Genomic DNA, 26,495 nt, shown 5'->3' on the forward strand with positions numbered 1-26,495 from the left:
ATGATGTTTTTTTAGTATGTGTAGCATCAGACACAGTGTTCCAGGTCTCATATGGGAAAGAAATGATAGCAATAGGCTTTTCTGCATTACAAATGGAATATGGCACTTCTGGGTACAGTGTCTCCAAAAATATGTAATTCTGGTGAACTTGCAGTGCTGGATGAAAAATTTAACTTTATCTGCGATTAGATTAGAATGGAGTTCAGTTTTAAACTTTTACTGATTGTCCTTCAAGACACCACATGTCCATATCTTACTCATTCTACAAGTCTTTCTCTACGTTTTCTAGTCACTTTATAACCTTCTTACATTTGGCCTACTTTGAATTACAGCTATGTATATTGTGTGTCTGTTTCTTGCTAGACTGAGGTCTGGGACTCTGCTGGTATACTGTTTGATCTAGCAGTGCTCCAAAACATACCTGTCACTTGAAAGAAAAGAAGACTGGAAAGGAAGACTGGAAGAGAGAGAGAGAGAGAGAGAGAGAAAGAGAGAGAGAGGGAAAAAAAGAGAAAGAGAGGGAGGGAGGAAGGAAACTTCCTAACTAAATATAGGGTGACTGTAAATGAATTTCTTTCAAGAGGATGTTTCTGCAAAAGGATAAAGAGAATATAAAATAAATTCAGGATTATAAATTTTGCAAAGGACTAGAAGAAACATAGTTTAAATGAAGTTTGCAGATGCTGCCGTTTGGGAGGAAATGCAAACACCAAGAAAAAAGTCAATTAGATGTGAAAGGATGTAAATTCATAAGATGGGTGGAAAGAATAAAATGACTTTTCACTTTAGAGAAGCACAAAACTATGCATCTGTAGAAAAATAATTTAGGAGATGCAAAATTATCTAAAGGTAAGTGAAACTTGCAAAGAAACATAAGCCTGGGGAAAAATAACATTAATAGTGCTATTAAGAACTACCACTTAGGGGCACCTGGCTGGCTCAGTAGGTAGACCATCTATCTGACTCTCGATCATGAGTTCCGAGATCAGACGAGATGGGGCGCGTTCAGGGTGGGATGGCCGTAGACTCTTGATCATGAGTTCAAGCCCCATATTAGATGTAGAGGTTACTTAAAAAATTTTTTTAAATGAATTTTTAAAAACACATTTTAAAACCACTTTTTTAAAAAAAACAAAAAGTTTTTTTAAAAAACTTTAAAAACATTTTTAAAAAACAAGAACAGCCACCACTTAGTTTAGTGCATCCTATATGCCAGGTACTGAGCTAACCACTTGGCACACCTCATTCCCTGAATATTCACAGCCATCCTATGTATCGGGTTAGAATTCCTCTCTCTCTTTTTTTCTTCTTAAATCAGGGAGACTGAAGTTCACAGAGATAAGATAACTTGCCCAAGCTTGCATAGCTGTTAAGGGACAAAGCCAGGATTCAGCCCAAACCTGTGTGGCTCACATGCCTGCTTTTTCCTCTTCCTCCCGTACTTCCGTCCCATGTGACTACAGATAGTTACAAAATGCTGACAACAAAGAGTAGTTTTCCAGCAAAAGTTAATCCAATTCAGGGAAATGACTTCAGATGTTTAAAAAAGAGAGAAAGTTGAGGTCAAATACAAAAACTAAAAATCTCACTTTTTTTTTTAAAGTTTTTTTTTTTAACGTTTATTTATTTTTGAGACAGAGAGAGACAGAGCATGAACGGGGGAGGGTCAGAGAGAGGGAGACACAGAATCTGAAACAGGCTCCAGGCTCTGAGCTGTCAGCACAGAGCCTGACGCGGGGCCTGAACTCACGGAGTGTGAGATCATGACCTGAGCCGAAGTCGGCTGCTTAACTGACTGAGCCACCCAGGCGCCCCTAAAAATCTCACTTTTATGACCACACTACCCTTCAGGAGATGTAGATTCAAATCTGACAAAGCAGATAACTTACATGTAGAGGTAAGTGGGCTGGCATTAGAAAGGCAAGACTGACTTGGCAGGTTAAAATAAGCCTTTAATGGGGATAGAATTATAATGAACAATGGCAGGGGTAAATTATAACATCTTAAATAAAAAGAATCCATGAGTCCTTACCGGCCAAGTTTATAAGCAGTGAGGAGGTAAAGCACTTTAGGATGCCAGCTAGAAAATGTGGAAGCAATGACAGAAGCAGAAAAGCACCACTTTATGGCCATCGTAGTATTAATGTATTCAGGCGAGAATCATCAATGGATTTTTTAAAATTTTATTTTATTTTTGACAGAGAGAGAGACAGAGCATGAGCGGGAGAGGGGCAGAGAGAGAGAGAGGGATACACAGAATCCGAAGCAGGCTCCAGGCTCTGAGCTGTCAGCACAGAGCCCGATGTGGGGCTCGAACTCACAGACCGTGAGATCATGAGCCGAGCCGAAGTTGGACGCTCAACTGACTGAGCCACCCAGGCACCCGGAATCATCAATGGATGTTAAGTTAATTGGGTGAAAGACTGTTAGGGAACAGAATACTTAAATAGGCTCACAGAATCCCCTACAGATTTCCTATTAATTATAAAAAGAAAAAAATACCTCTGTAATGGAGAGATCGAGTGGACACCACTTTAACCCCACAATCAAACTTAACACCACCAATAACAGGACAAACCATGTATCCTTGGTGTGACATAAAAGGAGGGACACAATATTCCTTATGTATTAAGTTGAAATTATCAGTTGCATAAGCTGCATGAAATTGCTAAAATTTGACTGGTTTTGGTCTATAAAATAACCATTCCGTGATTCACCTTAACAGTATTTCGGTTGTTTATTGTAAGTTTAATGATGAATAAACACCCAGAGAAATCTAAACTGAGGGCATTCTGCAAAACAACTGGCCTGGCCTCTTAAAACAGTGTCAACATCATGAAAGAATTAACCAGAAAAAAAAAAAAAAGCTGAGGTTTTCGTCTAGATTAAAGGAGACAAAAGAGACATGAAACCAAATACAATAATTGCTCCTTGTTTAGATCCTGGGTGTGGGGTGGAATAACTCAGCTAGCATGAATAATATTGGGATAAATGGAGACATTCGAATGTAGACTGCATACTACATAATAGTATTATGTCAGTTGTGAAATTTTATGAGTATGTTAATTGTACTGCAACTATGAAAAGGGTTTCTTTTTAAATAGCAGATATATGTTGAAGTAATTGGAGCAAAGGGTTATAATGTCTGCAAATACCTCCCTGAAGATTCTCAGGTTTGGCCAAAAAGGGGTGTGTATTACATATGTATATAGAGAGAAGGCATAAATGTGGCAAAATATTAAAATTGGCCAGTCTAGGGGAATAGTATATGAATATTCATTGTACCTTTCTTGCAACCTTTCTGTAGGCTTGAAATTTTGCAGATAAAACATTGGTGGGGAGAAAAAAGAATTGTCAATAGTTTCATTTAGCATTTTCATTCAGCATACCAGAATGCTGGGCTTCTCGGTACTTTCCTGAATGGAAATCTTTCAACTCCACAACCAACCGTGTAATGGGGATGGTTTTAAAAAAGACCCAGTTGAAATTGAAAGGAAAGGATAACGATGAGGAAAACGATGAGTTTCCACTTTTCTGCTACTCGAACCGCTAAGCGACATGGTGCATTCGTGAACAGAGTCTTGCTTTGCACAACACAGCTGTCCATCAGCACCTCAGGGGCCACAGATCCATTTTCATTTGTGCAGTAGCATGAAGCTCTCTCAGAGATTCAGAGATTTTTATTTCATTGTTATTATTTTTAAAAATTTTTAATCTTTATTTATTTTTGAGAGACAGAGAGATGGAGTGCGAGGGGAGGAACAGAGGGAGAGGGAGACACAGAATCTGAAGCAGGCTCCAGTCTCTGAGCTGTCAGCACAGAGCCCAATGCAAGGCTTGAACTCACGAACTGCAAGTTCACGACATGAGCCGAAGTCAGATGTTCAACCGACTAAGCCACCCAGGCGTCCCATGTATTTTTTTTTTAATTATTTTTTAATGTTTATTTATTTTTGAGAGAGACAGAGCGCGAGTGGGAGAGGGGCACAGACAGAGACACCAACTCCTAAGTGAGCTCCAGGCTCTGAGCTGTCAGCACAGATCCCCACTCTGGGCTTGAACCTATGAGCCTCGAGATCATGACCTGAGCTGTGGCTTAACCGACTGAACATGCAGGCACCCCAAAAAAGGATCTTAAGCTGGATCCCACCACTGGGATCATGACCTGAGCTGAAATCGAGAGTCAGATGCTTAACCAACTGAGCCACCTGGGTGTCCCTGAGCTCCAATTGTTTATTTTATATATATTATATATATATATATCATATATATATCATATATATATATCATATATATACAAATACAATAATTGCTCCTTGTTTAGATCCTGGGTGTGGGGTGGAATAACTCCCAAATATATATGATATATATATATATATATATATATGATATATATATCATATATATATCATAAAAAGTCATATATGATATATATCATAAAAACTCATATAAAAATATATGAGTTGGGTTTTGACTGGAGCACTAAGGGTGTAGCATAGGCAGGTGTTCCACTCTGTGCTTGGCCACCCCCTGCACTATGCCACCTAGAGTTGGAGGGGGGGCGTTGAAATGGCTTTTTCTTTTTCTCTCCTAAGGACTTCATCTTCTCCTGAGCACCTCATTGTTGTTTTAGCTCTAGTTTGCCACTTCTCATGCCAGGCTTCCCGCCAAGATTGTCTTTGTTTTATCCCTGGCCTTCAGTCAGGGTTTCAGTTCTTTGCAAGAACCCCTTCCCGTCTGCTCTGGCATCCTTCACTCTTTTCCTTCTGTCTTGTCAGCTTTCCCTTTGTCCTTTTGGCTTTCCTGCTTGCTCTTCCTGCCAGCAAGTCTGTATTATTTCCCCCCGTTCCTGATCTTATTTTCAATGTAATTACATTTCTTTGAGAGATGGAAATAGACGGATGAAGGGGAAAGTCATCTTTTATCACACACACACACACACACACAGACACCCCCACTCCCACCCCAAGATGATGGTAAAGTAAGAGATTGTTAATATAAGGAAATTTCTTTCAGCTAAAGTTTTGATTTCTCTAAAAGATTTTAATGGTCCTTTTTAAAGGCTCATATTAACCTTAAAGTATTGGCCATCGAGTATAGCATCCAGATCTGGATTGAAAACCAGTTTCACCATTCAGTGCGAAATTTACCTCGATATCTCTGGTGTTTTGTTTTGCTTTCTTAAATTTGAGAAATGGGTGTGATTATAGTGCTTTCTTCAAAGGGTTGCTATGGAGATTAAATGAGCCGATGCATCTAAAGTATCTGGAGGAGGGTAGGCTCCCTCCGGGAGCTTGCTGTTACCATGAAACTCCTTAGGACTTTGCTGACCTGCTCAATCAGACACAAGCTCACCCATTCCTCCTTAAGACTCCTATAGCATAACTCTTACACTGGTTATTAGACTGCCCTTTATTGTCTTTCCTCCTGCCTTCTTCTTTCCTTCCCACTATTCTCTTTCTCTCCCTTCCTCATTTTATATTTTCTTCATCTTCCCTTTGTTACCTTTCTTGTATTCTTTCCCTCCTTCCACTTCCCACAAAGACTTAAAAAAATATATATATATATCCAACACAAAAAGTCAAAATTAATAGTTGAAGCAAAAAATAGGTGCAGGGAAAATGGGAATAGAGATAACACAAAGTCAGAGTTAAGAGGAAATGTGTAAGTACATGCTATGGTTAGGTGTAATTGCTAGTTGGGACCACCATTTTACTGAGCTCCCTAGCAGCCAAAGGAAAGATGGAAACAATTAAGGGTAATGAGGTCTATGAGATTAAGGGGATGCTCAAAAATTGTGGTTCTTTTCCCGAGCACTTTTGTAGATTCTCATAAAAGGAATGTTAGGTGATATAAGGAACTGATGTCAAACATAATAATGAGTCTGCTTTCATAACAGATATGATAATAAACTGCAGAGAACTGTTTCTTATGATGCCTTTCAATATAGGCTGATGATATATAGCTGAAGTTCAATCCAGTAAAAGCATTTTTATAAGAAACTAAAATAGTGTGCTCAATGTATGCGATCTTCCACGGTTTGGCATGCTGCAAGGATACATTTTAGAATACGTGGAAGAATAAATAGACTCATGTCCTTCAGGCAATCCTCCATAAACATGATCTCTGGCAACCAAGCTTTTGGAAAGTATATGAAAGTAGAGTTCGAGGCAAGTCCCTGAGTATGGATACCCTCCCCTGTTGATGAAGGACAGAGAGATCAGACTGGATAATCAGTCAGGTAGAGAATAAGACCAAGGCCTTTTTTTTATAAGAAGTAAGAGTCAAGCAAACTTACCTGCCCGAACAGAACTACCCCATTTCTGCGTGTGGGAAGGCTGAGAGATCATGTAAAGGCAGAGTCAAAATAGTTCATAATTCTGACACTGTGTAGTACTTTACGATACGTTACTAAGTGATGAGAAAAGCTGGATACCATCTTGGGGACAAAGAGCACAAACATAGGCACGAAAAGACAATCCAGCAAAATGTTGATAGAAGAAACCTCTGGGAAGTAGGATTTGGGGTGACGTTTCTCTTTTCTATGTGTTATTCTACAACGAACAGATATTACTTTCATTATAAGGAAAAAAAAGAAAGCAATGACAGTTCTTTTCAGAGGAAAAAGAGCTACCGTGGACTTCTTCAATACATGGGGTGAAGAGGTGAAAGCAGTCACAAAGTTCCACCACACTCACTGAGTTTTAGAATCCCTTAGGCATCTTTTAAAAAATACTGATGCACTGCACACACCACCCGCCCCCCCCCCGCCAGATCAGTTGAATTACGACCTACAAGGGTAGTACCCAGGCACTGGCATTAAAAAAAATCCCCTAGGTAGTTATGATGTGCAGCTAGGTTGAGAGCCACCACCCCACGCTATAGACCTCACCTGGGATAATTTAACCCTGGACAATGTCCCAAGCAGACAAACTCTTTTCAGTGGCCAAATGGACCTTCCATGACCTGGTCCTGGCTTTTCTCTCCAACATCAGTTCATTCCAGTCTTACTCAGCCCCCAGAACAGTGGCTGGCACACAGTAGGTTCTGAATTTAAAGCAAAGTAGGACTGAATGAATCCATGGATATGGTTTTCTGACTGTGCCCACAGAAAAAATAATCATCCATGTTGAAGCAACATAGTTTTCTATGAATTATTTATGAATTGTATTGTATCGATTGGTTTTGATGTCTCAGTAGACTCTTTGAGAATAGATTGAGGATAGAAAGGGTGATAATTAGTTCTTTTGTAATCATTGGGTATGAGGACCATTTATTTGTTAGGCCAATTTAAAAACAGTTTTTTAATGTTTATTTTTGAGAGTAGGGAGGCGGGTAGAGAATGAGTGGGGGAGGGGCAGAGACAGAGAGGGAGACACAGACTCTGAAACAGGCTCCAGGCTCTGAGCTGTCAGCACCTAGACCGATGCGGGGCTCAAACTTGGGAACGGAGAGATCATGACCTGAATTGAAGTCAGACACTTAACCTACTGAGCCACCCAGGCGCCCATTAGGTCAATTTTTTAATGCATCAAAAGAATGTATGCTCCATGAGGATAGGATCTTCCTTTCTCACTGCTATATCCCCTTGACCTAGGAAAGTCTCTGGCTCATAGTGGGCACCCAATAAATACTTGTTGAATGCATATTCTTCAAGTAAATAATAATAAAAGTATAATAGTCGTGTAGAGGTAATAAAAGCATAACATTCACATAGAAGGAAGTGTGTATCTTTCTACTCTCTACACGATGGGTTAGGACATTCATAGGGGGTGGGAGGAGGTGTGCACACACTCATGCAAAAATAGTGTCAAATTATTTAGACAATTGTTGAACAAAGAAGTGACTGAAAAGTTAAAACATCATACTGAAATGTGGCTTTGGAACTCACCTTTTGGTACATGAAAGGATTAAATGAGCCCTGGCTGGTAGCAGTTTGGTTTCTGCACAGCCACTGGAATTATCTTCTAAAAATGAAAAGTCAGATCATGTTTCTCCTCTATTCAAAATCCTCCAGGGGCGCCTGTGTGGCTCAGTTGGTTGAGCGAACGACTTCGGCTCAGGTCATGATCTTGCGGTCTGTGAGTTCGAGCCCCGTGTAGGGCTCTGTGCTGACAGCTCAGAGCCTGGAGCCTGTTTCAGATTCTGTGTCTCCCTCTCTCTCTGACCCTCCCCCATTCATGCTCTGTGTCTCTCTGTCTCAAAAATAAATAAACATTAAAAAAAGAGAGAATAAATACTCTCAAAAAACAACAACAACAAAAAAACCACCCCAAATCTTCCAATGATCTTATCTCACACCATATAAAAAATTAACTCGAAATAGATTAAAGACTGAAACATAAGAGCTAACACTATAAAACTCTGAGAAGAAAACACAGGGGGAAAAGCTTCACGACATTAGTTTGGCAATGGTATTTTGGGTATGACACCAAAAGCACAGGACACAAAAGAAAAAGTAGATAAATTGAACTTCATCAAAATTAAAAGCTTTTGTGCATCAGAGGATACTAGTAAGAGAGTGGAAAGGCAACTTACAGAATGAAAGAAAATACTTAAAAATCATATACTTGATAAGGCATTAATATCAAGAATACATAAAGAACTCTTATAACTCAACAGTAAAAAGCCAAACAGGGGCGCCTGGGTGGCTCAGTCGGTTAAGCGTTCGGCTTCAGCTCAGGTCATGATCTCACCGTTCGTGGGTTCGAGCCACGCATCAGGTTCTGTGCTGACAGCTCGGAGCCTGGAGCCTACTTCAGATGATGTGTCTCTTTCCTTCTCTGCCCCTCTCCCCCTTGTGCTCTGTCTCTCTCTCTCAAAAATAAAATAAACATTAAAAAAATTAAAAAAAATTAAAAAAGCCAAGCAAGCCAATTAAAAAATAGACAAAGGACTTGAATAGACATTTCTGTAGAGGAGATGGACAAATGATCAATAAGCACATGGAAAGATGTTCAACATCGCTAATCATTAGGGAAATGCAAATCAAAGGCACAAGATACCAGTTCACACCCATTAGAGTAGCTATCATAAAAAACAAAATGGAAAAATAACAGGTGTTGGCGAGGATGTAGAGAAATTGAAACCCTTGTGCAATGTTGGTGGGAATGTAAAATGGTGCGCTCAGCAAAAGCAGGATGGTGATTCCTCAAAAAATGAAACATAAGTTACCATATAATCTCACAATTTCATTTCTAGGTATATAACCAGAATAATTAAAAACTCAAAGAGAAACGTGTACAGCTCCATTCATAGCAGCATTATTCACAATAGCCAAAAGGTAAAAGCAACCCAAGTGTCCATTGATAGATGACTGGATAAACAAAATGTGGCGTTATATCCATACAATGGAATCTGCCACAACATGGATGAACCTTCAGAACACTCTGCTAAATGAAATAAGCTCGTCACAAAAGGACAAAAATTGTCTGATTGCACTTACATAAGGTACCTAGGGTAGTCAAAATCATAAAGTAGAAATCAGAAATCAGGAAGTAGAATAATGGTTGCTGGGGGGTTGGGGAGGTGGGTAGTAAGAGGGAATGGGGAGTTAGTGATTGATGGGTACAGAGTTTCAGTATGTGACGATGAAAAAGTTCTAGAGATGGACGGTGATGATGGTTGCACAATAATGTGAATGTACTTAATGCCATTGAAATGTACACTTAAAAAGAGTTAAAATGAGGGGCGCCTGGGTGGCTCAGTCGGTTAAGCGTCCAACTTTGGCTGAGGTCATGATCTTGCAATTTGTGGGTTCGAGCTCTGTGTTGGTCTGTGCTGACAGCTCAGAGCCTAGAATCTGCTTTGGATTCTATGTCTCCCTCTCTCTTCCCTCCCCATTCACACTCTGTCTCTCTCTCTCAAAAAAAAAATTTTTTAAGCGGTTAAATTTACAAATGTTATATTACATATATTTCACGACAATAAAAAAAAATCTTTACAACCCTGCTTGGAATAGGTATATTATTCTGTTACTGTCCCCATTTGACAGGTGAGGAACTTGAGGTTCAGAGTAGTTGATTTGCCCAAGGTTGCCTAGCTAGTGAGTAGCCAAAAAAACGAAATAAACCCTCTACTGACCCCCCCACTTCAGAATAAAGGCCAGAAGTCCTTAGCATCTCTTAAAAAATTTTTTTTAATGTTTATTTATTTTTGAGACAGAAAGAGACAGAGCATGAATGGGGGAGGGTCAGAGAGAGAGGGAGACACAGAATCTGAAACAGGCTCCAGGCTCTGAGCTGTCAGCACAGAGCCCGACGCGGGGCTCGAACTCACGGACCGCGAGATCACGACCTGAGCCGAAGTCGGATGCTTAACCGACTGAGCCACCCAGGTGCCCCCTTAGCATCTCTTTTAAATGACCCTCTGTAATCTGGCCCATGTCTGGCCACTTCATACCTCTCTGGGGCCTTCTCTTATCCTTTCCCTGTGGTTTACTTTGCTCCAGCCACACATGTCAGGGACACCCCCGTCGTAGGACATTTGCATTTGCTGTTATCTCTGCCCATGGTGCTCTTCTTCTCTCCTTTACCTCTTTCAGGTTTTTGCTTCACTGTCACTTTCTCAGTGAGGCTTCTCCAACCACCCTATTTAAATTTCAAACCCCTCCTCCACCACATACTTACCTGTGTTCTTCCTTCTTCATTTTGCTGATTATCATTTATCTCCATCTGACACAATTTCTCTCTCTATATTTTACTTACATTTTCCTATCTGACTTGCTCCATAAAGACTAGAATTTTTGTAAGATTAAAAAAATGTTTATTTTATTTATTTTGAGAGAGAGAGAGTGCACGCACAAGCAGGGGAGGGGCAGACAGAGAGGGAGAGAAAGAATATCAAGCAGGCTCTGTACTTTCAGCACAGAGCCCAAAATGGGGCTCGATCTCACGAACAGTGAGATCATGACCTGAGTTGAAATCAAGAGTCAGATGTTAACTGATTGAGCCACCCAGGTACCCCAAGACTAGAATTTTTGTCTCATACATTATCTGCTTTATTCCCAACATCTTGAGCAATGCCTGTCACATAATAGGTGCCAAGTTAATATATGCTAAATGAATGAATAAATAGTGAAAATATTTGATGCTTACACTCTGATGAGTATGACACGTCACTCTGTTTACCTCTATGCTTTTGATTATCCATTCACCTGTGTATCAACTCTAATCTCTGTTAGCTTATCCGTATCAGCTTCTGTCTCCCCAAAGTGTCTACATGATTCAAAACACACAACAGAAGTTGCGTATATGTGTATGTTAACCGAGCATTTGTGGAAATGAAGACTCGAATGTTAAAGAGAACCGGTAGGTTATGTCACTGTGTCACCCTCAGAATACCTCATCACAAAATTTCCCAAATAAACTCATGGTCTGGTCTTGGGACAAAACGAAACTGTTCATTATCCGTAAGTGCAGTCCTACTCTGGTGGTCTGTCTTCAGATTGAGAAAGTGAAGCTAATCAGATGAGAAGTGTAACTACAAACAACGTCTCTGAATTCCTGCCTCTCAGAGGCTCAGAGCAAGCACAGGTTAAGGGAGACACAGAATCATTTTCTAGAGGGCACGGCTTTAGTTACTACTTAAGTAAAGAACCCTCCCTTAACCTTTAGGCAACACAGCCTAGATGTCTTGTTTTAAGAGTTGACTGCAATTGGGGTGCCTGGGTGGCTCAGTCGGTTAAGCATTTGACTTTGGCTCAGGTCATGATCTCATAGTTTGTGAGTTCGAGCCCTGTGTCGGGCTCCGTGCTGTCGGTTCAGAGCCTGGAGCCTGCTTCAGATTGGGTGTCTCCCTCTCTCTCCGCCCCTCCCCCGCTCACGCTCTGTCTCTGCCTCTCAAAAAAAATGAACAAACGTTAAAAAGAAATTTAAGAGTTTCCTGCAACAGTCCAGATATCTCTTCATTTCAGAAATCCTCAGTGGTGCTATTGGGAGATTCTTGGCCTTTGTTTCCCTACCAGTGAATGGGTCCAGCCCCAAGAAAAGGAAAATACTCAGTAGTAAAGGACCTGGGGTCTGGAAGAGATGTGCTCCATCTGCCAAGGCATTTTCTGAAAATGGCTGGGTTTTTTTTCTCCCTGCTTTTTTTTTTTTTTTTAAACACTTGCCCAGCAAACTGCACAGTAAGTCATTTGTGCCAATAAAATGACACTCTTTTTCTAGGCCGCAGATTAAGAATATAAATTATCTGCTAGAAATTGGCTCAGGCGAAATATATATTTTTTATTCCCCTACTCCTTCCCAAAGCCTCTCTCTCCCCCTCTCTGTGTCACACACATGTACACAATTGCACACTCATAAAAATTGGATTTCCCAACGTCTCCCACTTGCCTAGGAAGCAAAACACAAAGTTGGATGAGGAAACGTGACTCAGCCCCCTATGTTTGGTATTTACTGCCAAATAACAGATTTTCAGGAAGAAAAGTCCTATTTCCCAAACCACCACCAAAGTGAAAGGAATCGGATCCCCAGCATTTGCCTTGGAATCTCCACGAGGCCGTGGTCGAGTGAGGGGCAGCGGCTAGTGGTAGCGGGAGCCCCAGAATGCTTTGCGGCCTCTGGTGGGACAACATTTTCGGACAGCTATTGACAATTCTCATATCCACGTGACAGAGTCCATATGGTCAAAAGAATGTGACCCAAGCCTTCTAAAAGCAGCAGCATGATGTTTGTACTTGGAAGCGTGTTCTGTTCAGGGCAATTTTAATGGAACTGAGAGTTTAGTGGGCAATGGTACAAATAACCGCAATCGCATGATATTTTAGAAGCAACCCAGGCTTCTCTGAGCGACAGCCTGATTTTGTGGTAACAGAACAGTCTGGGATCTGGGAAGTCCAGTCTGAACAAAGACTCTGAGATATGCACTTCTAGGACTCTCTCTGGGTGTCATTTTTTCTTACCTGTGGAATCAGATGCCACTACTTAGTGAACAGAAGTGTCGAAAGGACTGGCGTTTTATGACGCTCGTGCTGGTTTCCTTAGCCTCAGCCACAGCTATTCTCCATGACTTTCTGCTGGACTTTGAAGAATGTTGGTATGATAATCGCAGGAAAGACCCTTTGCCTCTGGAAACCATGTGTTAGTGCACATTCATGGAGCCTCAACTCCGATTCCAAGTCCAGGAGGGACTATGTAACTCAAGGGGACAGTCCCCGCCTCTTCACTGATCACGTTTGAGGTGAGAAATATGGATATCTGAATGACTAAATGTAATGGTTTGGGGAAGTCAGGCTTGAGTTTTGTATGGTGTGGACTTAAATTCCATTTCTCTCAGCCCTGGGACAGCCCATGGCTATAAGGGAAGAGTGAGCAAAACAGAGAACATGTCATTTCAGTTTTGAAGATGTTGCACTTTTAATAACGTTTACAGAGAGGTTTGTTCCCGGGAGCCCCACAGAACAGTGTGGTTAGGTTGTCCAAGGAATAAAGACATTAGTAGAGCTGTCCTCTGGTCTCTCCTCCAAACCACCGTCTGTGTGTTCAGGGGAAGGAATCTCAGCTTATTCATGTGCAGCGCTGTCTTTCCACAGGATATGCATTGTTTTGAAAATAGGAGAAAACCTCAACAGCTCTGGAGCATATAATTATGCTTTCTTATTACCCAACAAGAATGTTCTCCGGAGTGTTGTTGTGATGATAATACTCGCAAGTACTTGGCAGAGGGAAGGGGAGCCGAGGAGGAGGGTGGGAGGCCAGGGAGCAGAGTGGCTTGACTTCCATTTTGCCGATTCTGTGTTTCCTGTCTAACAGCTCTCACGGCTCTGTGGCTTTTCTTCAAGTCAACTAGGTAGATTTTTGGTGTGGGTTCCCAGGCTCCGTGTGGTTATCAGTGTAATAAGTGATTTCAGAGTATTAGGGCAGATTCCACTACCACTGAATCATATACAGATTCAAGGCCAGATGATGACATCAGAAACATATGTGTTCGTCTGGAAGCAACACTTGGCCTAGGAAACAGAGCAAGATCTCCAGTGGGAGAATTAGGCTTTCGTTGGCCTAAAAAGGACCCCAAGAGGTGAATTTCTTTATCTCTCACCTCCAGGAGAGAAGTCACTTAAAAACATCCCCCTTACGTGGTTGATACGCTGTTCTCGAATATTTCTAGTAAAGCTTTTTCAGAAAGCTAGCTTAAGTGCTTCACAAACAAGGCAGAGCTTTGCGTGTGAGGAATAAACTCCGTATGCTATAACTCATAATTACTATGATTTTATAAACCTGGAATTTCCTAACCAAGCTTTATTTTCATTCAGAGCGGCATCTGTGAGATATTTCTTCACCAATCACATCTGCCCACCCAGATTCCCATCCAAATTAAAAAAAAAAAAGGTATATTCCCAGATACGTGTCTTATATAGGCACATCACTATATTGGGTGTGGTAATTCCTCTAAATGCTTTTTATCAAGCCATGGGGCAAATTTCAAATCATTTTATAACTTGACATCACATTTGAGCTTTATGCAGGCCCTGTGGTTTCCATAGTAACAAAATCACTTCATAGTATAAGAAATATCTGGAAGATTATAGGGAAAAAAAGAGGGAATCCAAATTGAACAAAAGGCAGGAGCTAAATTCAGAATTTCTTGGGCTGCTGGTTTTATTACTGTTTTATTTATCTCAAAAGATGAGTACAAATCCTCTTGAGGCTACCAGGTGCAAATTGCATCAGTGTTCTTGGAATGTTTCAGGATCCAAGATCATCTTACTCCAAGCTATGATCTTACAGATGTCTACATTCCCCATCGTGTGTGTGTGTATATCGATGTATTATCTATGTACACACACACACATACACACACACATACGTACACACATTGAAGATCTGTGGTCTTTTATTAAAAAATTGGTTTCTCCATTTTAGATTAGGAACTGGTAGTAAGATAACTTTCCAAAGGACCTGCCTCATTTTCTCTTTTATGCACACACAAGCACCAAGACACTCTGACATCTCCAAATAAATAGACATGCTATTTATTTGGATAAATGGTGTGGTTATTTGGCAACGCCGTTCATTCACTCACTTGCTCATTTGTTAGAACCATATTTATTGAGCATCTCTTATGACAGATAGAACCCTTGTACCAGACACAGAGCTCTAAATTGACAAGTTGGATACCTGTAGGTACAATGTGGGTAATATATGAAAGGTTTAGTAGGAAACTTCCTGGTCTCTCAGCTAATAGTTCACATTCCCCAAGCTTCCAGGTTTCTGGGCAGCTCAGGTGGCAACATAGGTCCCTCACCTAATGGACTCTTTTACTACAGGATTGGGTTGTTGGATCTTTCACTTATTAACTTCTCTAGATGAGGAGGCTCATGTTATTAATCCTGCTTTTCCTACTATTCTGATTAGATGAACCCAACATAATACTAGCACTTTGACCTCAAAGTGATGAGAACTAGGACAGGATTAGCTGGGAATTTTAAGACAGCATCTATGTTTGTGATGCATCATTAAGTGAGTACTAGTTGTCCTGGGTGATGAATTTCTCCTTTGGGTAATGTTAGAAACTGGAAGCAAAGGGAAGCCCTTTGCCCCAACTCTACTCAGTGATAGGGCATTGGGACCGTTAACTGCAGGGCCCGAAGAAATGTCCTCCTTGGAGAAACATCTCCTTAGAGGCTGACAGAGTGAATTCTGACACCCTCCTTCTGTGCTCACCAAACAGCTGTTTGGACTGTTTTGGAGGTCTTTCTAGGGGATGGGCAGGCTCACGGTGAACAGTGGAGAGGGCTTAGCTGTGATTGCTGCAGGCTGCAAGGTAGGCGTGCCCAAGAATACATCAAAGGCATTACTGCTGATCTCTGGAAAGAAGCACTGGTAATTAAAATATTTGCCATCTTTCTCTTTGAGGAGGACTTCTGTCCCATGACAACATAATGGCACTAATAAATGTGATCTGTCAGAGTGCGTGACTGGAAATGCATACGTTGGGTAGGGACTTAACACTGCTTTTAGTGAGCCTCTGTCCCTTCCATCTGGGGCAAACCTCTCCTCTTAGGCATTCAAGGCTACCCTTCTGCCTCCTTCAAGACTTGGTTCTCTCCATTATTCATTCCTTCTGTCTTGTATCTTCAACTATTTTCCTTACTTTGGCTTCTCCCTCATATACATAAATAGGGGCAAACCTCCTCAAACCTTAAAAAACAAAACACACAAGGAAATGAAACCTTGAGGTCAGCCCCCTTTTTTTGACCTCTTACAGTCCAACTCTGGTCTCCACTCTGCCAAAATTCTTGCTGGGGGTACAGCCACCTCCCAACTGCCAAGTTCAGAGTCCTGTTTCTGCCTTCAGACTTGCATCCTCTGTAGCAGCTGAGGCTCAAGAACACCCTTTCCTTTTTGAGAAGCACTCATCTGGCTTCTATACCATTACTCCCTCTTGAATTTCCCCTATATCTCTATCTTCTACCAATTCTGTGCAATATCCTTCACCACTTCTCCGTCTCTGTCCATGGCTAGACATCAACGTTTCCCAGGTAATATCCTACCCTTGGTACTCACCTCTTTTCTCTTACTCTGTATATTTTCCCATATGAAATACTCACCCACATGCCAATTGCCATTTTTGTAGATAAAATGTGACCAAATGTCAGCAATTTCATACGGTTCAACCCAAAATAATTTCCCCATCCCCATTTCCAGCCCTGATCTTTCTCCTAAGTTTAGACAAATATTTCTGATGATCAACTGGACATTTCCAGTTGGATTGTCCTCAGTCACCTCAAAATTAATGCATCTTAAATGGAAGCCTTATGGAAAGCATAAACTCCTTTACCTCGAGTATTCTTGATCTTGACTCATGGTGTTACTGCCTCCTCTCTTTCCCAGGTTAGAAATTTCAGTCATTCTTGAACTGACTTGAAAAAATGAACTTTTTCACTTCCATAGCCAGTCAGTCACAAAGCCAGAGAATCCCACCTCATAAAGATCCCCACTGCATTATCTTAGATTAGACCACCGCCATTTTTCACCTGGGGGATTGCATTGGCTTCATCTATAGCATTCCTGCCTCTATTTGCACTGCATTCCACTTCATCCTTTTTTTTTTTTTCCAATCAAAAGATCTCACGTGTTTATTACTGAACCAACCCACTGGTGCAGAGGCATAATAACAGAGAAACGCCATTTCCTTGATGAAAACACATCTACCTTTCAGGTAGTAGGGAGGTTTACAGAGTGATGGGATAGGAACACATGACCTTCAGGCAGCATAAATGTGTGTCATCTCATGTATGATCCCTTATAGAGACAGCTTGGTTCTTCTCCAATGCCGCCTCTTGGAAGGTGTATCGGATTTTATTACCAGTTTTCATCTGAATCCACCGGGTAATGGGACGATTCTGCTTTTGTTTCTTGGCCAGGAATCGCATGATCCTGAAAGTCTTGTGAGAAGACATGGCGAGACAGTCAGCAGCACACAGCATGATGGTGGAGAAAGGAGAGAACCCCACTTCATCCTTTATCCTGCCCAAAAATATCTTTCTAAAAGGCAAACCTGGCCATGTGACTCCAAGATGCCTCATAATCTACTTCTTACGGCTCAGCTTCTGTGACTCTGACCCTCAAACCCTTCACCAGAGTCATGCTGATGGAATAGCTCGTTGTTTCCTGAAATGCCAGACTCTTTCACAACTCTGTGCTTTCTTCAGTCTGAATTGTTCTTCGCATTCTCTTAGAAACTCCAACTGAGCCTCTGAGAGCCAGTTTAAAAACCTTCTCTTATATCAAGCCTCCCCCAACTCTTCTAGCCAAGTTGGTCCTGTGATTTCCATATGCTTTGCCCCATATTTCTATTTTAGCATTTTCCAGGTCATCTGGTAGTTTAATTTCTCCATTTACACATCGGTTGTCTCCCATAGATTAAAAACTCCGATCATGTCTCTCTTCCTTCTATATTCAGAGTACGTGAATTTCTTCTTTTGTTGAAGTGATTTGAGTGAGGCTCCCGTGGGATTTCAGAGGAAGTTGTATTCAACCTTTCCTTTAATATTCCTTGACAAATTAGAAAGACTCCCTTTTGACATAAGGTCCCTGTCTAATCTTGATGATCAGAAGGGAGGGGAGCCCAAAGTTGTTAGATCACGGATCTTCAGGATGCCAGCTGTTAGCAACACCCACTGAAACCCCAGACTAGAACAGAGAAGGAAAGAGGAAACCACATCCAAGTCAATAACTCAGAGTTAATATAAAGATTTGAATCTCTGGCCATCTTCTCTCAGATATGGTGGGCTGTTCTTAATATGGCAGACCTGCCCCTACATTGCTTGGCCCCTGCCTAGCACACTGACTGCCATTCCATGCCTCCTGCTTGAGGCAGTACCAAGTTATTTGTATTTCTCTACATACAATGTACTCTGAACTGCCTCTTTGCTTTTGCTTATGCTGCTCTCTCTGCTCAGAATTATACTTCAGGTTCCCCTGTCCAGTTTTTTAAAAGTAGGCTTCATGCCTGGCACAGAGCATGTGGGGTCTGAACTCACGACCCTGAGATCGATACCTGAACTGAAATCAAGAGTTTGATGCCTGGGGCACCTGGGTGGCTCAGTAGGGTAAGCATCTGACTTCGGCTCAAGTCATGATCTCACAGTTCGTGAGTTTGAGCCCTGCATCGGGCTCTGTACTGACAGTGTGGAGCCTGGAGGCCGCATTGAGGTCTGTATCTCCCTCCCTCTCTCTGCCCCTCCCCAGCCCCTGCTCACATTCTGTCTCTCTGTCTCAAAAATAAATAAACTTTTAAAAAATTAAAAAAGAGTTGGATGCTTAACCTACTGAGCCACCCAGGCACCCCTCCCCTAATCAGGATAAATTCAGCCATCACTTCTTCAAACCCATTTCTGACCCATTCCTTTTCCTTCCCAGGGTGGGTTGGATGCTCTCCTTAAGTGCCATCATGTGCACTGGCACAGGTTTTTTATGGCATAATGTTGGCCAGCTGAGGAAATAAGTTCCTGAAATCTAGCCCAAGTTCCACTGCCTAGCATGTGCCTTGAGGGCTGAAATTGTTTTCTTTTTTAGCAGGGCTTGAACTCATGAACTGCGAGATCATGACCTGAGCTGAAGTCGGGTGCTCAACTGACAGAGCCACCCAGGTGCCCCTGAAATTGTTTCCTAATTCACACAAAGGCAGACTCATAGTGCCTTGTGTATATCCCCATCACTGTCATGACCAACCTCAGTGTACTATGAAGATCTGTCTATTTCCTCCACTGGAGCCCTGGGGGTCCAGCTCCTGTACCTAGAACAGTGTTTGGCACTGAGTAATCGTTGAAAGAAATGTTTGCTGGATCCTCACAGTTCTTAAGAATTAGACACTGTTCTAGGAATCTTAGGTGCCTTAAGTCATTGATTTCTCATGACAATCATTGCACAAGAGTGAAAACGTTAGCACCAAGCAGTGAAGAAAGCTGCACACGTCACATGGCTGGTGAGTGTGGAGCCGGGACTTGCTGTAGCTGGGCTCCATGTAGCCCATTCTCTTAGCCACCGCACACACCACCTCTTGACTGAAAACTTGTCCGGGCTCTGCTTCCGTGTATTTCTCCTCCTTCAGGAAAAATATGTCCTCGTGTGCAACATCTGGGAACCATACTCCCCATCAGGACACTCCCAGATATCCGTGTGTCTCCTTTACACTGTGTAATCTCCTGTGTCCTTCTGAACGCTGGTTTCTAGTGGAGGCTGTTCCTGGCCTCCTTTTCTAGAGAATTCTAGGATGATTCCATATGCAGAAGGTGAGCTGAATGGTCATGCCTTCTAGGCAAAGGTGTGTGGGTGTGGGAGTTGTTTGCAGCAGAGGCAAGGCATGTATTGTGTAAGGAAGAGAGAAAACAGAGATGATTGCTTCAAGCAGAGTGACAGGAAGACAAGGACGAAGGCTAAAACCACGGGTGTCCTCACTTAGAATAATTACGTATAAAAAGGGAGGTACAGACCTAGAGTGCTCTGAGAACAGAGAGAGGCATCTGGAAAGCTTGGTGCTTTGTGGTCTCACATTCCTGGGAGAAAACTCCCAGGTCAGGCCCAGATTCTTGACCATGTCTAAGGTCCTCAGATGTTCTCTGATATGTGCTCAACCATTCCTCCCTCCTGGCCTCCGCCCCTCTTGGGCCGCAGCATCCTTGTTAGCTGTGGAATGAGAAGGAGGCCTCAGAAGAGGCGTCTGGCTGGCTCTGGGCTGAGGCGAGCCGCTTCACATAAGAAATGCCAGCGGTGGGTGTGAGGCCAGGCCAGTGGCGCAGGCGGTCGGGAGTCGGGAATTTGGTCTCTTGCCCTCACACTGACTCAGCCTGTGGCCTGTGGGTCACAGCCTACGGTGACTCAGTTTCTCAAACCTTGACACAGGGGTAATGACACTCGCTACTTTGTGAGGGGTATTAATTAAGGTTTGCAAACTGCGTGGCAATGCAGGGATGAAAGGGGTTAAACACAAAGTGTAATTGTGACGCATGATCAGGGAACCATGTAGGGAAACATATAGGGAAACATGCTATCTGTGTTGTGTATTGGAGTCACATCGGTCCCCAAACTAAAGTCAAGAGGAAAACATGGATTTGTACGTGGGATGTGTGTTCAAAGGCTGACGCTTTGCCCTGTAGTTTTGTAAACAGGAAGAGGACCGAGTCTCAAATGTCACATAGTTCAGGTTTTGCTTCAGAGACCTTGCTCCTTTACCATTCAAACCCCACAGCGATCTTGCTGACAGAAAACGTCCCAGGTGAGCGCAGCTGGACAGTGGGTAGAAGGTAGGCACATCCTTGCTTCCAGAGTGGCCTTTCATCAGCGGCTAGAGAATGTGAACATGCTTACTCCAGTTCTCAAAGGCCTGTGGCCCGTCCCACTTCCTCCTGGCACCTGACCCCATTCCACCACCCCGGAGCACCTTGGGACAAAAAGCCACAGATGATGTGGCTCGTGACAGAGCTGTGATTACAGAATGCTACTCTGCTCTCTTTGTTTCACCTGTGCTGCCCTGGGATCCTGGCATGGCTTCTGCTGAATCGGTCAACCTGATATCGTATGTGGGGCCAATTTTCTGGAAATGAAAATCAAGGTGTCTTGTTGGAGAAACCAGAGTGCCTTAGAGACCGCAGAGGAATGCTACAGACATCACATCACTGTGTGTGTGAAAACTGGGCAGTGACATGCCTGGTGGATGTTTGTCTCCTCTGTGCCTTGATGTGTGAAGAGATTAAATAATGAAGAAAAAGGGTCAACCCTGTAATGTCCCGAAAAGCTTTGGATTCTCCAAGGTTCATCAAGTTAGGCAATAACTGGACCATCAGATCAGGGAGTTCATGTTTTTGTTCAAGAGCTGTACTGAGCTCTTTTTGAGCACTTTCTGTGTGCCAAGCACTGTTCTGGGTGTTGGAATATATGGCAGTGCATGAGCCAGATGAAAAACTTGTATCTTATGTGGGTATCATTCTGGAGGAGAGATGCCCATAGTGGAGGAGAGATGTCCATAGTGGAGGAAAGTGCTTGTAGCATCACTGCTTGAATGATTACTTCTGTTTCTGGCTGTCCTGTCTCTGTGCAGGATTAGGACCTTGGTCCAATCCTAGTCCCACTGCTGCCTTCTCTATAAATGAGCAAGAACGAAAAGGTCTAAAATGAGGGGTGGTGGTAGTTGTTTTTAACTTAGAAGTGGGAGTGATTTTAAAAGTATTTAACAACTGGTATAGCATAGGTGCTGAAGCATCACAATGGATACTGTGGTTCTGGCTGGGCCAGTGTTAACCCTTTAGTTTCTGGGTCATGCCAAGGTCCAGAGAACTCAGAGAAAGAGCTGAGGTAGCTGAGATAGTGAGAGGCTTCACAGAGGGGATGTTTGGGGAACATCTGTTTACCAAGTGGAACAGAAATATTCCGATACTTGAACTGCTGTATCCGCACTGGACGAATATTGATCCTACTCTTGAAAGGCTCTAGAAGGAGGATATGCCCATGTAAGGTCTCAGTCAACATCCAACAGCCAATGGAGGAAATACTGTTAATTAAAAAAATTTGAATCTGGGGCGCCTCGGTGGCTCAGTCGGTTGAGCGAACGACTTCGGCTCAGGTCACCATCTCGCGGTCCGTGAGTTCAAGCCCTGCGTCGGGCTCTGTGCTGACAGCTCAGAGCCTGGAGCCTGTTTCAGATTCTGTGTCTCCCTCTCTCTGACCCTCCCCCGTCCATGCTCTGTCTCTCTCTATCTCAAAAATAAATAAACGTTAAAAAAATTAAAAAAAAATTTGAATCTGAGTTGGGACTGAGTCTCCACAACCTTATGAGCTAATTTTGAAAACAAGGTGGCCTTAGAAGTCATGGGAAGTGGCAGCCGGGTGGAGCAGAGCTGTCCGGGACACCCAGGCCCAGGGAAAATAAACAGTCTTCACTGAAAAGACTGCAACAGCCTTGGGACATGCTCTGATGCGGTGATGTTTTCTTCTGGATCTACCCTTGCCTGGTCAGTGCTTGGTTCACAGAGGAGCTGGCCAAGGAGGAAGCCACACCCCTTGGCAGGTAGACTGGAAACGCTGTTGGCAAGGAGCATGTGCCACGCAATCCTAGTTGTGGCTGCCGGGGTGCCAGCATATTACTGGTCCTTCAGGTTTCCAGTTTGTCATCATGGCTGACAACACCTCCTGGCTTTTATTGAAGGCCTAATTGGAGAGTGTCTGATGCCCAGAGGGCTTTGCTGGTTGACAACCTTGAAAGTGGTAGAAGAGAGATATTGAACTGAGGTGAGCTGTTCCCCGTGCATTCTTTCCTCCCTCACAGGTGGAGCCTGGCAAAAAATATCGTCTCTATGGGATACACACAATAACTCCAAGATGGCTCAAGCGATTAGAGACTACCCGAGAGAGTTACCTGCCCACCTAACAAGGAACATAGCCTAATCTCATCAAATTTGCTAGCAAATTATTTGTGGGGCAAAAGAGGGATGTCAATTACTCACACTCTTCTCCAGGGAAATGCCCCATCTGTGGCCTCTGTTGGGTTCCCACATTTACACCGCTGACAAGTGCTGACAAGAGGACACCAGGAGAGTTCATTCACAGACTTGCCAGAATACTGTGACGTAGCGCACAAACAGAGAGCTGGGCCAATCAGGTTTTGCCCCTTGTGAATGTGGCCCAGGAACTATAGAGAGTCTGGGATGGGGATAAGTAGGGGCGGTGGCTGACAATCACTGGGTGGAGTTGGAGTAGGGGTGCTTGAGGCATTCATGGCTATGCAGGTCAGATGGTGGAGGCGGAAGTAGGGGAAGAAAACAGGCAATATTGGGGTGTAGCTGCTTCATTGCTTCATTCAGCCATTATTAATGAGTACCTACTCTACATCAGGCACTCTTACAGGTGCTGTGGGTATAGCTATGAACACAGCAGCCCACGTGGAGCTGACGTTCTAGTGGGGAGACATAAAATAACTGAGAAAAAGAAAAATGTATTAGATAGTGATAAATGCTGGGAGTTTTAGAAATAATGCAGAAAAAAATGGAGGGGGAATAGATAGAACAAAACTGGTGAAATTGAGACATCTGATCAATGATGAATGGAAGGGTTTCATTATACCATTTTGAACATGTTTAAAATTTTTCATAACAAAAAATTTTAAAAAGAATTCAGGTAAGTTGGAGAGGAAGTATTAAGGGAGGGTGGGCTTACAATTTCAGATAGAGGGAAGGCTTCACTGAGAAGATGACGTTTGAGCAAAGACCTAAAAGAAGTGACAAGGAGAGAGCTGGGGATGAGTATTCCAGGCAGAGGCAACAGCAAGTGCAGAATCCCTGAGACAGGGATGTTCTTAGAGTTTAAAGGGCCACTGGGTAGGCAGCATGGCCAGTCACAGCAGTGTGACTGAGGCGGAGGGAGTGAAAATCATATAGGATCTGTGGGTCATGGTAAGAATTTAGTCTGTTTCTCTGACTGAGATGGGGAGTCACTGGAGCATTTTGAGCAGAGCAGTGACGTGAGTGGACACAAGTTTTGGCAGGTCTTGGAGATTTTGGAGTGAAGATCTATTAATTTCTACCTCTGGGGTCGACTGAGTGTCCTTGAAGCCACAACCAACCCTCAGTGCTTTCAAGACCTAGCTCAATTATAGCTCCTGGTCTTGGGTGTCCTTGGAACTCTATATCTTCTTCATTTCTTCTGTGGACCCGTAATAAATCTTGTTGATTTGACTTGGCTTCAGGGGGTCTCTACTCCTCAAATCGAAACAAATCACAAGGAAAGCCACTTTTTTCTCATTGTATAGCTGCCACTCTTGGAGAGCAGGCAAGGTACGCTTTCGAAGCACTTAGGCTGTTGGTAGCTCAGAAGGTAAGGAGACAACACCATAGCTGAGGAGGTGAGGGGACAACATCACCACTCAGGAGGTTAGAGGACAACACCACAGCTCAGGAAGTGAGAGAATGAGACCTCAGCTCAGGAGGTAAGAGAACACCACCACAGCCCAGGAGGTGAGAAAACGCCAACACAGCTCAGGAGGTGAGAGAACGACACCACACAGCTCAGGAGGTGCAAGGACAACACCACAGCCGAGGAGCTGAGGGGACAACACCACAGTCTAGGAAGGGAGGGGATAACAACACTAAAGGCCAGGCGGGTGAGGGAACACCACCACAGCTGAGGAGGTGAAGGGATAATACTACAGTCTATTCGAAGTAACACTCCCTCTGATTTCGTTAGCTCTCAAGTAGTCTAAACTTCTGAGTTTAGGTATTTTTTCTTAGAAACTTCAGAACAAGGACTACACTTGAACCAAAAATAAATTTAGATACATTTATTTTTAAATCCCTGTTATGAGAAATAATAAAATCCAAGGCATTCCTTATGCTCCTCAAGTGCTGAACCACTACCCAGAAGAGGTATAACTGAGTCAACATGGCCATTAAGGAGAAGAGATTTTAATTATTATTTCTTTTGCATTTGGTGGTTCAAACAGGTGCCTTCCTTCAGAGTCGTATTTTACTTGGAAGTGTTCATGTCAATAAAGTTGAAGAACTCCTAAAAATAGCACCTAGTGCTGAGTCTGCCAGATCTCCAAGCCCTCCAGTCCCTGAAATCAACTTCTCTACTTACTCCGATCTAAACCCAGAAAAGCCACCCCTTCCAATGCTCTCATGTGAGCCTTGCCCACAGATAACTCTACCAAAGCCAGGACTCACACATGTAAATGTGCTGAAGGTGCCCGTGTGACTTCCTCAGATGAGAATGCCACAAAACCAGTTCGTTAGACACCTCTCATGCTCTAGCTAATGAATGAACAAGTATGAGCTGGACAGCTTCTTCTAATAATGTAGTTTGCCTGTGGAATCCTTTTGTACCCAGAATGGGTGAGCCAAATGCTATATTTTCTCCCCATTGTAAAAGTTTTACTGAGAAAGGAAAATTTAAAAAAAAAAAGATTTTTTTGAATCTACTGCACTCTTTTTAACTTGTGATAGGAAGACCGGCCTCCCGTATTGAGGCTAATTAGCATGTACCTAGCGTTTATATACAGTGTTCTATATTTCCCTCCTACGATAGTCTATAATCCTTTAATGCCTATCAACTACCTCTCTCTCATGAAATTGACTGCTTTTAGCAATCTTCTTTTACAGAAAATGGTGGGTTAGGTGGAGAAGGTGGCTGAATCCTTTTGAATCCTTCCTGGGAGTGTACGGGTGCTGGGATAGAGTCAGAATGCACGTTAGTCAGCGTTGGTGCACGCAGAGAAGCAATGATCTTGAGCTGGGGCCCACCTCAAACCACCATGGCTAAGCCCTCTTACAGTTGTTACCCCAGGCAAACTCGTGTGAATTTGTACCCTCATCAACATTATGTCTTTCTCTAAAACATGATAGAAACTTGGGGAGAAGGGGGCTCTTGCCTATCCTTGTGGGCATGTGTTTTTTGTGTTTTGTTGTTGGTGGTGGGTTCTTTTTATTTGTTTGTTTGATTGGGTTTTTTTTGTTTGTTTGTTTTGTGTGACTCAGCCTGAACACCTACACTTAAGGAAGCAAAATTGCAGGATGGTTCCCAAAAGTGAGGACTCCATTGTCACAAGGGCATTGGTTCTTCCAGGCCATGAGGATATTTAGAAGGGTGCTGGCAGAGGTTTCTTTCCCTCAGTTCTGCGTCAAACTGAGCCCCAGAGAGAATGACCTACGTATTGAGGAGATTCTGGCTCAAATATAACTTTGACCCCATCTCTATTTTCGATCCGAAGTACCTAAATTAGAATAATCTCAGTTTATGACTATGAGCAGGGAGACAATGGGAACTATCAGCCTATGCACAGCTGCCAAAACCTTCCCCAAGAAGCAAACTGGTTTTCAAAGGATGATTAGCTAATAACACATTCTATAAATACCTGCCACTTTATTAATATGCCTAAGCCAAGTTAATTTGCTCTGGCTTTCCGTCAAGGTCACCCAAAGCTTGAACCCAGTGTTCTTCACTCTGGTGTGGTTTTTCAGTTCAAAACAATGACAGAGATCATTTTCTTCTGACTCCCTATGG

The 26,495-nt window shown here is 42.8% G+C and overlaps 1 pseudogene; it reads right to left on the reverse strand.

Moving 5' to 3' along the window:
* Window positions 1-17,232: 17,232 nt before the first annotated feature.
* Window positions 17,233-23,049, reverse strand: LOC122238424 (annotated as a pseudogene).
* Window positions 23,050-26,495: the final 3,446 nt, after the last annotated feature.

This window comes from Panthera tigris, chromosome B2 (genome assembly GCF_018350195.1).
Source record: "Panthera tigris isolate Pti1 chromosome B2, P.tigris_Pti1_mat1.1, whole genome shotgun sequence".
NCBI lineage: Eukaryota > Metazoa > Chordata > Mammalia > Carnivora > Felidae > Panthera > Panthera tigris.